We start from the raw sequence: 12,760 nt of genomic DNA, 5'->3' as shown, positions 1-12,760 counted from the left end.
CTTGCAAACTGAATACGTTTGGACAACAATTCCATACCTTAATAAAAAAGAACTGGATAAAAAGTGCAGCCATACAATTGGTTAACAATACAAAAACACAAAGAGAATATACCATAAATAGCTTTGAAAGAAGATTTTACTTTATATGTCGCTAGAAACAAATGTCTGAGTGTAGGGTGTCGTGTTTTTGGTCTATCTCATTTACAGCTATTATAAAGACAATGTTTCTGAAGGAAGGATACATTAGGAAAGTGCAAAGTTTTTGGCAGTGATGTTGTATTCCTTATGAGCAATATGTTCCTGTTGCAATGGAAGGCAGACTGCTTTTGATTCAGTTGCATGCTGTATTAGATACATTGGTTCAACTCGGGTCAAATACTAAGATTAAAGCATCGGCCAAAAATAAACATTCCTCACATGCATAATGTTCCTTGTTTGAATAAGAAAGTAAAAAATACGACTCTGGTGGGATTCGAACCCACAACCTTTGAATGACTTTGCCAATTCACTTAGAAGTCCAACGCGCTATCCATTGCGCCACAGAGCCAGGTGAAAATCAACTTGCGTACATTAAGGGATGATCGAAGTTTTGTCAATCCAGTGTTTACTTCACATCATATTATCAAGCCTTCTGGGATACAAGAAAGAATAATTGTTTTCTGAAACATAAAATGTCTGTAGAAGAATCACACTTCTGGGTGAAACCTTGAACTACACCTTTGTTCCTTTAGGGATAAATTCGGAGAATAGGGTATTACTGTATTTTCTTGCAAACTGAATACGTTTGGACAACAATTCCATACCTTAATAAAAAAGAACTGGATAAAAAGTGCAGCCATACAATTGGTTAACAATACAAAAACACAAAGAGAATATACCATAAATAGCTTTGAAAGAAGATTTTACTTTATATGTCGCTAGAAAAAAATGTCTGAGTGTAGGGTGTTGTGTTTTTGGTCTATCTCATTTACAGCTATTATAAAGACAATGTTTCTGAAGGAAGGATACATTAGGAAAGTGCAAAGTTTCTGGCAGTGATGTTGTATTGCTTATGAGCAATATGTTCCTGTTGCAATGGAAGGCAGACTGCTTTTGATTCAGTTGCATGCTGTATTAGATACATAGGTTCAACTTGGGTCAAATACTAAGATTAAAGCATCGGCCAAAAATAAACATTCCTCACATGCATAATGTTCCTTGTTTGAATTAGAAAGTAAAAAATGCGACTCTGGTGGGATTCGAGCCCACAACCTTTGAATGACTTTGCCAATTCACTTAGAAGTCCAACGCGCTATCCATTGCGCCACAGAGCCAGATGAAAATCAACTTGCGTACATTAAGGGGTGATCGAAGTTTTGTCAATCCAGTGTTTACTTCACATCATATTATCAAGCCTTCTGGGATACAAGAAAGAATAATTGTTTTCTGAAAAATAAAATGTCTGTAGAAGAATCACACTTCTGGGTGCAACCTTGAACTACACCTTTGTTCCTTTAGGGATAAATTCGGAGAATAGGGTATTACTGTATTTTCTTGCAAACTGAATACGTTTGGACAACAATTCCATACCTTAATAAAAAAGAACTGGATAAAAAGTGCAGCCATACAATTGGTTAACAATACAAAAACACAAAGAGAATATACCATAAATAGCTTTGAAAGAAGATTTTACTTTATATGTCGCTAGAAACAAATGTCTGAGTGTAGGGTGTCGTGTTTTTGGTCTATCTCATTTACAGCTATTATAAAGACAATGTTTCTGAAGGAAGGATACATTAGGAAAGTGCAAAGTTTCTGGCAGTGATGTTGTATTGCTTATGAGCAATATGTTCCTGTTGCAATGGAAGGCAGACTGCTTTTGATTCAGTTGCATGCTGTATTAGATACATAGGTTCAACTTGGGTCAAATACTAAGATTAAAGCATCGGCCAAAAATAAACATTCCTCACATGCATAATGTTCCTTGTTTGAATAAGAAAGTAAAAAATGCGACTCTGGTGGGATTCGAACCCACAACCTTTGAATGACTTTGCCAATTCACTTAGAAGTCCAACGCGCTATCCATTGCGCCACAGAGCCAGATGACAATCAACTTGCGTACATCAGGGGATGATCGAGGTTTTGTCAATCCAGTGTTTACTTCACATCATATTATCAAGCCTTCTGGGATACAAGAAAGAATAATTGTTTTCTGAAACATAAAATGTCTGTAGAAGAATCACACTTCTGGGTGAAACCTTGAACTACACCTTTGTTCCTTTAGGGATAAATTCGGAGAATAGGGTATTACTGTATTTTCTTGCAAACTGATACGTTTGGACAACAATTCCATACCTTAATAAAAAAGAACTGGATAAAAAGTGCAGCCATACAATTGGTTAACAATACAAAAACACAAAGAGAATATACCATAAATAGTTTTGAAAGAATATTTTACTTTATATGTCGCTAGAAACAAATGTCTGAGTGTAGGGTGTTGTGTTTTTGGTCTATCTCATTTACAGCTATTATAAAGACAATGTTTCTGAAGGAAGGATACATTAGGAAAGTGCAAAGTCTCTGGCAGTGATGTTGTATTGCTTATGAGCAATATGTTCCTGTTGCAATGGAAGGCAGACTGCTTTTGATTCAGTTGCATGCTGTATTAGATACATAGGTTCAACTTGGGTCAAATACTAAGATTAAAGCATCGGCCAAAAAAGACATTCCTCACATGCATAATGTTCCTTGTTTGAATAAGAAAGTAAAAAATGCGACTCTGGTGGGATTCAAACCCACAACCTTTGAATGACTTTGCAAATTCACTTAGAAGTCCAACGCGCTATCCATTGCGCCACAGAGGGAGATAAAAATCCACTTGCGTACAGTAAGGGATGATCGACGTTTTGTCAATCCAGTGTTTACTTCACATCATATTATCAAGCCTTCTGGGATACAAGAAAGAATAATTGTTTTCCGAAACATAAAATGTCTGTAGAAGAATCACACTTCTGGGTGAAACCTTGAACTACACCTTTGTTCCTTTAGGGATAAATTCGGAGAATAGGGTATTACTGTTTTTTCTTGCAAACTGAATACGTTTGGACAACAATTCCATACCTTAATAAAAAAGAACTGGATAAAAAGTGCAGCCATACAATTGGTTAACAATACAAAAACACAAAGAGAATATACCATAAATAGCTTTGAAAGAAGATTTTACTTTATATGTCGCTAGAAACAAATGTCTGAGTGTAGGGTGTCGTGTTTTTGGTCTATCTCATTTACAGCTATTATAAAGACAATGTTTCTGAAGGAAGGATACATTAGGAAAGTGCAAAGTTTCTGGCAGTGATGTTGTATTGCTTATGAGCAATATGTTCCTGTTGCAATGGAAGGCAGACTGCTTTTGATTCAGTTGCATGCTGTATTAGATACATAGGTTCAACTTGGGTCAAATACTAAGATTAAAGCATCGGCCAAAAATAAACATTCCTCACATGCATAATGTTCCTTGTTTGAATAAGAAAGTAAAAAATGCGACTCTGGTGGGATTCGAACCCACAACCTTTGAATGACTTTGCCAATTCACTTAGAAGTCCAACGCGCTATCCATTGCGCCACAGAGCCAGATGCACATCAACTTGAGTACATTAAGGGATGATCGAAGTTTTGTCAATCCGGTGTTTACTTCACATCATATTATCAAGCCTTCTGGGATACAAGAAAGAATAATTGTTTTCGGAAACATAAAATGTCTGTAGAAGAATCACACTTCTGGGTGAAACCTTGAACTACACCTTTGTTCCTTTAGGGATAAATTCGGAGAATAGGGTATTACAGTATTTTCTTGCCAAGTGAATTGTTTTGGACAACATTTCCATACCTTAATAAAAAAGAACTGGATAAAAAGTGCAGACATACAATTGGTTAACAATACAAAAACACAAAGAGAATATACCATAAATAGCTTTGAAAGAAGATTTTACTTTATATGTCGCTAGAAACAAATGTCTGAGCGTAGGGTGTCGTGTTTTGGTCTATCTCATTTACAGCTATTATAAAGACAATGTTTCTGAAGGAAGGATACATTAGAAAAGTGCCAAGTGTCTGGTAGTGATGTTGTATTGCTTATGAGCAATATGTTCCTGTTGCAATGGAAGGCAGACTGCTTTTGATTCAGTTGCATGCTGTATTAGATACATAGGTTCAACTTGGGTCAAATACTAAGATTAAAGCATCGGCCAAAAATAAACATTCCTCACATGCATAATGTTCCTTGTTTGAATAAGAAAGTAAAAAATGCGACTCTGGTGGGATTCGAACCCACAAACTTTGAATGACTTTGCCAATTCACTTAGAAGTCCAACGCGCTATCCATTGCACCACAGAGCCAGATGAAAATCAAGTTGCGTACATTAAGGGATGATCGAAGTTTTGTCCATCCAGTGTTTACTTCACATCATATTATCAAGCCTTCTGGGATACAAGAAAGAATAATTGTTTTCTGAAACATAAAATGTCTGTAGAAGAATCACACTTCTGGGTGAAACATTGAACTACACCTTTGTTCCTTTAGGGATAAATTCGGAGAATAGGGTATTACAGTATTTTCTTGCAAACTGAATACGTTTGGACAACAATTCCATACCTTAATAAAAAAGAACTGGATAAAAAGTGCAGACATACAATTGGTTAACAATACAAAAACACAAAGAGAATATACCATAAATAGCTTTGAAAGAAGATTTTACTTTATATGTCGCTAGAAACAAATGTCTGAGCGTAGGGTGTCGTGTTTTGGTCTATCTCATTTACAGCTATTATAAAGACAATGTTTCTGAAGGAAGGATACATTAGAAAAGTGCCAAGTTTCTGGTAGTGATGTTGTATTGCTTATGAGCAATATGTTCCTGTTGCAATGGAAGGCAGACTGCTTTTGATTCAGTTGCATGCTGTATTAGATACATAGGTTCAACTTGGGTCAAATACTAAGATTAAAGTATCGGCCAAAAATAAACATTCCTCACATGCACAATGTTCCTTGTTTGAATAAGAAAGTAAAAAATGCAACTCTGGTGGTATTCAAACCCACAACCTTTGAATGACTTTGCCAATTCACTTAGAAGTCCAATGCGCTATCCATTCCGCCACAGATCCAGATGAAAATTAACTTACGTACATTAAGGGATGATCGAAGTTTTGTCAATCCAGTGTTTACTTCACATCATATTATCAAGCATTCTGGGATACAAGAAAGAATAATTGTTTTCTGAAACATAAAATGTCTGTAGAAGAATCACACTTCTGGCTGAAACCTTGAACTACACCTTTGTTCCTTTAGGGATAAATTCGGAGAATAGGGTATTACTGTATTTTCTTGCAAACTGAATACGTTTGGACAACATTTCCATACCTTAATAAAAAAGAACTGGATAAAAAGTGCAGACATGCAATTGGTTAACAATACAAAAACACAAAGAGAATATACCATAAATAGCTTTGAAAGAAGATTTTACTTTATATGTCGCTAGAAACAAATGTCTGAGTGTAGGGTGTCATGTTTTTGGTCTATCTCATTTACAGCTATTATAAAGACAATGTTTCTGAAGGAAGGATACATTAGGAAAGTGCAAAGTTTCTGGCAGTGATGTTGTATTGCTTATGAGCAATATGTTCCTGTTGCCATGGAAGGCAGACTGCTTTTGATTCAGTTGCATGCTGTATTAGATACATAGGTTCAACTTGGGTGAAATACTAAGATTAAAGCATCGGCCAAAAATAAACATTCCTCACATGCATAATGTTCCTTATTTGAATAAGAAAGTAAAAAATGTGACTCTGGTTGGATTCTAACCCACAACCTTTGAATGACTTTGCCAATTCACTTAGAAGTCCAACGCGCTATCCATTGCCCCACAGAGCCAGATGAAAATCCACTTGCATACAGTAAGGGATGATCGAAGTTTTGTCAATCCAGTGTTTACTTCACATCACATTATCAAGCCTTCTGGGATACATGAAAGGATGATTGTTTTCTGAAACATTAAATGTCTGTAGCAAGAATCACAGTTCGGGGTGAAACCTTGAACTGCACCTTTGTTCCTTTAGGGATAAATTCGGAGAATAGGGTATTACTGTATTTTCTTGCAAACTGAATACGTTTGGACAACATTTCCATACCTTAATAAAAAAGAACTGGATAAAAAGTGCAGACATGCAATTGGTTAACAATACAAAAACACAAAGAGAATATACCATAAATAGCTTTGAAAGAAGATTTTACTTTATATGTCGCTAGAAACAAATGTCTGAGTGTAGGGTGTCGTGTTTTTGGTCTATCTCATTTACAGCTATTATAAAGACAATGTTTCTGAAGGAAGGATACATTAGGAAAGTGCAAAGTTTCTGGCAGTGATGTTGTATTGCTTATGAGCAATATGTTCCTGTTGCCATGGAAGGCAGACTGCTTTTGATTCAGTTGCATGCTGTATTAGATACATAGGTTCAACTTGGGTGAAATACTAAGATTAAAGCATCGGCCAAAAATAAACATTCCTCACATGCATAATGTTCCTTATTTGAATAAGAAAGTAAAAAGTGCGACTCTGGTTGGATTCGAACCCACAACCTTTGAATGACTTTGCCAATTCACTTAGAAGTCCAACGCGCTATCCATTGCGCCACAGAGCCAGATGAAAATCCACTTGCATACAGTAAGGGATGATCGAAGTTTTGTCAATCCAGTGTTTACTTCACATCACATTATCAAGCCTTCTGGGATACATGAAAGAATGATTGTTTTCTGAAACATTAAATGTCTGTAGCAAGAATCACAGTTCGGGGTGAAACCTTGAACTGCACCTTTGTTCGCTTGGGGAGAAATTCAGAGAATAGGGTATTACAGTATTTTCTTGCCAAGTGAATTGGTTTGGACAACAATTTCATACCTTAATAAAAAAGAACTGGATAAAAAGTGCAGACATACAATTGGTTAACAATACAAAAACACAAAGAGAATATACCATAAATAGCTTTGAAAGAAGATTTTACTTTATATGTCGCTAGAAACAAATGTCTGAGTGTACGGTGTCGTGTTTTTGGTCTATCTCATTTACAGCTATTATAAAGACAATGTTTCTGAAGGAAGGATACATTAGAAAAGTGCCAAGTTTCTGGCAGTGATGTTGTATTGCTTATGAGCAATATGTTCCTGTTGCAATGGAAGGCAGACTGCTTTTGATTCAGTTGCATGCTGTATTAGATACATAGGTTCAACTTGGGTCAAATACTAAGATTAAAGCATCGGCCAAAAATAAACATTCCTCACATGCATAATGTTCCTTGTTTGAATTAGAAAGTAAAAAATGCGACTCTGGTGGGATTCGAGCCCACAACCTTTGAATGACTTTGCCAATTCACTTAGAAGTCCAACGCGCTATCTATTGCGCCACAGAGCCAGATGAAAATCAACTTGCGTACATTAAGGGGTGATCGAAGTTTTGTCAATCCAGTGTTTACTTCACATCATATTATCAAGCCTTCTGGGATACAAGAAAGAATAATTGTTTTCTGAAAAATAAAATGTCTGTAGAAGAATCACACTTCTGGGTGCAACCTTGAACTACACCTTTGTTCCTTTAGGGATAAATTCGGAGAATAGGGTATTACTGTATTTTCTTGCAAACTGAATACGTTTGGACAACAATTCCATACCTTAATAAAAAAGAACTGGATAAAAAGTGCAGCCATACAATTGGTTAACAATACAAAAACACAAAGAGAATATACCATAAATAGCTTTGAAAGAAGATTTTACTTTATATGTCGCTAGAAACAAATGTCTGAGTGTAGGGTGTCGTGTTTTTGGTCTATCTCATTTACAGCTATTATAAAGACAATGTTTCTGAAGGAAGGATACATTAGGAAAGTGCAAAGTTTTTGGCAGTGATGTTGTATTCCTTATGAGCAATATGTTCCTGTTGCAATGGAAGGCAGACTGCTTTTGATTCAGTTGCATGCTGTATTAGATACATTGGTTCAACTCGGGTCAAATACTAAGATTAAAGCATCGGCCAAAAATAAACATTCCTCACATGCATAATGTTCCTTGTTTGAATAAGAAAGTAAAAAATACGACTCTGGTGGGATTCGAACCCACAACCTTTGAATGACTTTGCCAATTCACTTAGAAGTCCAACGCGCTATCCATTGCGCCACAGAGCCAGGTGAAAATCAACTTGCGTACATTAAGGGATGATCGAAGTTTTGTCAATCCAGTGTTTACTTCACATCATATTATCAAGCCTTCTGGGATACAAGAAAGAATAATTGTTTTCTGAAACATAAAATGTCTGTAGAAGAATCACACTTCTGGGTGAAACCTTGAACTACACCTTTGTTCCTTTAGGGATAAATTCGGAGAATAGGGTATTACTGTATTTTCTTGCAAACTGAATACGTTTGGACAACAATTCCATACCTTAATAAAAAAGAACTGGATAAAAAGTGCAGCCATACAATTGGTTAACAATACAAAAACACAAAGAGAATATACCATAAATAGCTTTGAAAGAAGATTTTACTTTATATGTCGCTAGAAAAAAATGTCTGAGTGTAGGGTGTTGTGTTTTTGGTCTATCTCATTTACAGCTATTATAAAGACAATGTTTCTGAAGGAAGGATACATTAGGAAAGTGCAAAGTTTCTGGCAGTGATGTTGTATTGCTTATGAGCAATATGTTCCTGTTGCAATGGAAGGCAGACTGCTTTTGATTCAGTTGCATGCTGTATTAGATACATAGGTTCAACTTGGGTCAAATACTAAGATTAAAGCATCGGCCAAAAATAAACATTCCTCACATGCATAATGTTCCTTGTTTGAATTAGAAAGTAAAAAATGCGACTCTGGTGGGATTCGAGCCCACAACCTTTGAATGACTTTGCCAATTCACTTAGAAGTCCAACGCGCTATCCATTGCGCCACAGAGCCAGATGAAAATCAACTTGCGTACATTAAGGGGTGATCGAAGTTTTGTCAATCCAGTGTTTACTTCACATCATATTATCAAGCCTTCTGGGATACAAGAAAGAATAATTGTTTTCTGAAAAATAAAATGTCTGTAGAAGAATCACACTTCTGGGTGCAACCTTGAACTACACCTTTGTTCCTTTAGGGATAAATTCGGAGAATAGGGTATTACTGTATTTTCTTGCAAACTGAATACGTTTGGACAACAATTCCATACCTTAATAAAAAAGAACTGGATAAAAAGTGCAGCCATACAATTGGTTAACAATACAAAAACACAAAGAGAATATACCATAAATAGCTTTGAAAGAAGATTTTACTTTATATGTCGCTAGAAACAAATGTCTGAGTGTAGGGTGTCGTGTTTTTGGTCTATCTCATTTACAGCTATTATAAAGACAATGTTTCTGAAGGAAGGATACATTAGGAAAGTGCAAAGTTTCTGGCAGTGATGTTGTATTGCTTATGAGCAATATGTTCCTGTTGCAATGGAAGGCAGACTGCTTTTGATTCAGTTGCATGCTGTATTAGATACATAGGTTCAACTTGGGTCAAATACTAAGATTAAAGCATCGGCCAAAAATAAACATTCCTCACATGCATAATGTTCCTTGTTTGAATAAGAAAGTAAAAAATGCGACTCTGGTGGGATTCGAACCCACAACCTTTGAATGACTTTGCCAATTCACTTAGAAGTCCAACGCGCTATCCATTGCGCCACAGAGCCAGATGACAATCAACTTGCGTACATCAGGGGATGATCGAGGTTTTGTCAATCCAGTGTTTACTTCACATCATATTATCAAGCCTTCTGGGATACAAGAAAGAATAATTGTTTTCTGAAACATAAAATGTCTGTAGAAGAATCACACTTCTGGGTGAAACCTTGAACTACACCTTTGTTCCTTTAGGGATAAATTCGGAGAATAGGGTATTACTGTATTTTCTTGCAAACTGATACGTTTGGACAACAATTCCATACCTTAATAAAAAAGAACTGGATAAAAAGTGCAGCCATACAATTGGTTAACAATACAAAAACACAAAGAGAATATACCATAAATAGTTTTGAAAGAATATTTTACTTTATATGTCGCTAGAAACAAATGTCTGAGTGTAGGGTGTTGTGTTTTTGGTCTATCTCATTTACAGCTATTATAAAGACAATGTTTCTGAAGGAAGGATACATTAGGAAAGTGCAAAGTCTCTGGCAGTGATGTTGTATTGCTTATGAGCAATATGTTCCTGTTGCAATGGAAGGCAGACTGCTTTTGATTCAGTTGCATGCTGTATTAGATACATAGGTTCAACTTGGGTCAAATACTAAGATTAAAGCATCGGCCAAAAAAGACATTCCTCACATGCATAATGTTCCTTGTTTGAATAAGAAAGTAAAAAATGCGACTCTGGTGGGATTCAAACCCACAACCTTTGAATGACTTTGCAAATTCACTTAGAAGTCCAACGCGCTATCCATTGCGCCACAGAGGGAGATAAAAATCCACTTGCGTACAGTAAGGGATGATCGACGTTTTGTCAATCCAGTGTTTACTTCACATCATATTATCAAGCCTTCTGGGATACAAGAAAGAATAATTGTTTTCCGAAACATAAAATGTCTGTAGAAGAATCACACTTCTGGGTGAAACCTTGAACTACACCTTTGTTCCTTTAGGGATAAATTCGGAGAATAGGGTATTACTGTTTTTTCTTGCAAACTGAATACGTTTGGACAACAATTCCATACCTTAATAAAAAAGAACTGGATAAAAAGTGCAGCCATACAATTGGTTAACAATACAAAAACACAAAGAGAATATACCATAAATAGCTTTGAAAGAAGATTTTACTTTATATGTCGCTAGAAACAAATGTCTGAGTGTAGGGTGTCGTGTTTTTGGTCTATCTCATTTACAGCTATTATAAAGACAATGTTTCTGAAGGAAGGATACATTAGGAAAGTGCAAAGTTTCTGGCAGTGATGTTGTATTGCTTATGAGCAATATGTTCCTGTTGCAATGGAAGGCAGACTGCTTTTGATTCAGTTGCATGCTGTATTAGATACATAGGTTCAACTTGGGTCAAATACTAAGATTAAAGCATCGGCCAAAAATAAACATTCCTCACATGCATAATGTTCCTTGTTTGAATAAGAAAGTAAAAAATGCGACTCTGGTGGGATTCGAACCCACAACCTTTGAATGACTTTGCCAATTCACTTAGAAGTCCAACGCGCTATCCATTGCGCCACAGAGCCAGATGCACATCAACTTGAGTACATTAAGGGATGATCGAAGTTTTGTCAATCCGGTGTTTACTTCACATCATATTATCAAGCCTTCTGGGATACAAGAAAGAATAATTGTTTTCGGAAACATAAAATGTCTGTAGAAGAATCACACTTCTGGGTGAAACCTTGAACTACACCTTTGTTCCTTTAGGGATAAATTCGGAGAATAGGGTATTACAGTATTTTCTTGCCAAGTGAATTGTTTTGGACAACATTTCCATACCTTAATAAAAAAGAACTGGATAAAAAGTGCAGACATACAATTGGTTAACAATACAAAAACACAAAGAGAATATACCATAAATAGCTTTGAAAGAAGATTTTACTTTATATGTCGCTAGAAACAAATGTCTGAGCGTAGGGTGTCGTGTTTTGGTCTATCTCATTTACAGCTATTATAAAGACAATGTTTCTGAAGGAAGGATACATTAGAAAAGTGCCAAGTGTCTGGTAGTGATGTTGTATTGCTTATGAGCAATATGTTCCTGTTGCAATGGAAGGCAGACTGCTTTTGATTCAGTTGCATGCTGTATTAGATACATAGGTTCAACTTGGGTCAAATACTAAGATTAAAGCATCGGCCAAAAATAAACATTCCTCACATGCATAATGTTCCTTGTTTGAATAAGAAAGTAAAAAATGCGACTCTGGTGGGATTCGAACCCACAAACTTTGAATGACTTTGCCAATTCACTTAGAAGTCCAACGCGCTATCCATTGCACCACAGAGCCAGATGAAAATCAAGTTGCGTACATTAAGGGATGATCGAAGTTTTGTCCATCCAGTGTTTACTTCACATCATATTATCAAGCCTTCTGGGATACAAGAAAGAATAATTGTTTTCTGAAACATAAAATGTCTGTAGAAGAATCACACTTCTGGGTGAAACATTGAACTACACCTTTGTTCCTTTAGGGATAAATTCGGAGAATAGGGTATTACAGTATTTTCTTGCAAACTGAATACGTTTGGACAACAATTCCATACCTTAATAAAAAAGAACTGGATAAAAAGTGCAGACATACAATTGGTTAACAATACAAAAACACAAAGAGAATATACCATAAATAGCTTTGAAAGAAGATTTTACTTTATATGTCGCTAGAAACAAATGTCTGAGCGTAGGGTGTCGTGTTTTGGTCTATCTCATTTACAGCTATTATAAAGACAATGTTTCTGAAGGAAGGATACATTAAAAAAGTGCCAAGTTTCTGGTAGTGATGTTGTATTGCTTATGAGCAATATGTTCCTGTTGCAATGGAAGGCAGACTGCTTTTGATTCAGTTGCATGCTGTATTAGATACATAGGTTCAACTTGGGTCAAATACTAAGATTAAAGTATCGGCCAAAAATAAACATTCCTCACATGCACAATGTTCCTTGTTTGAATAAGAAAGTAAAAAATGCAACTCTGGTGGTATTCAAACCCACAACCTTTGAATGACTTTGCCAATTCACT

At 35.9% G+C, this 12,760-nt stretch overlaps 6 non-coding genes across 6 annotated transcripts; all 6 read right to left on the bottom strand.

The window, feature by feature from the left end:
* Positions 1-457: 457 nt before the first annotated feature.
* TRNAR-UCU (transfer RNA arginine (anticodon UCU)) lies at positions 458-547 on the bottom strand. The gene is given in 2 exon segments: positions 458-493; positions 511-547. It is a non-coding gene; the product is annotated as a tRNA-Arg (tRNA).
* Positions 548-1,989: 1,442 nt separating this feature from the next.
* Positions 1,990-2,079, bottom strand: TRNAR-UCU (transfer RNA arginine (anticodon UCU)). Its single transcript is given in 2 exon segments — positions 1,990-2,025; positions 2,043-2,079. It is a non-coding gene; the product is annotated as a tRNA-Arg (tRNA).
* A 1,440-nt stretch (positions 2,080-3,519) lies between these two features.
* Positions 3,520-3,609, bottom strand: TRNAR-UCU (transfer RNA arginine (anticodon UCU)). The gene is given in 2 exon segments: positions 3,520-3,555; positions 3,573-3,609. It is a non-coding gene; the product is annotated as a tRNA-Arg (tRNA).
* A 4,506-nt stretch (positions 3,610-8,115) lies between these two features.
* TRNAR-UCU (transfer RNA arginine (anticodon UCU)) lies at positions 8,116-8,205 on the bottom strand. Its single transcript is given in 2 exon segments — positions 8,116-8,151; positions 8,169-8,205. It is a non-coding gene; the product is annotated as a tRNA-Arg (tRNA).
* A 1,442-nt stretch (positions 8,206-9,647) lies between these two features.
* TRNAR-UCU (transfer RNA arginine (anticodon UCU)) lies at positions 9,648-9,737 on the bottom strand. The gene is given in 2 exon segments: positions 9,648-9,683; positions 9,701-9,737. It is a non-coding gene; the product is annotated as a tRNA-Arg (tRNA).
* Positions 9,738-11,177: 1,440 nt separating this feature from the next.
* Positions 11,178-11,267, bottom strand: TRNAR-UCU (transfer RNA arginine (anticodon UCU)). The gene is given in 2 exon segments: positions 11,178-11,213; positions 11,231-11,267. It is a non-coding gene; the product is annotated as a tRNA-Arg (tRNA).
* Positions 11,268-12,760: the final 1,493 nt, after the last annotated feature.

The sequence above is a fragment of the Ambystoma mexicanum genome (genome assembly GCF_040938575.1).
Source record: "Ambystoma mexicanum isolate Mex_15411 chromosome 12 unlocalized genomic scaffold, UKY_AmexF1_1 Mex_chr12_unloc.1, whole genome shotgun sequence".
NCBI classification, from domain to species: Eukaryota; Metazoa; Chordata; class Amphibia; order Caudata; family Ambystomatidae; genus Ambystoma; species Ambystoma mexicanum.
This window is presented reverse-complemented; position numbering and strand designations above follow the sequence as displayed.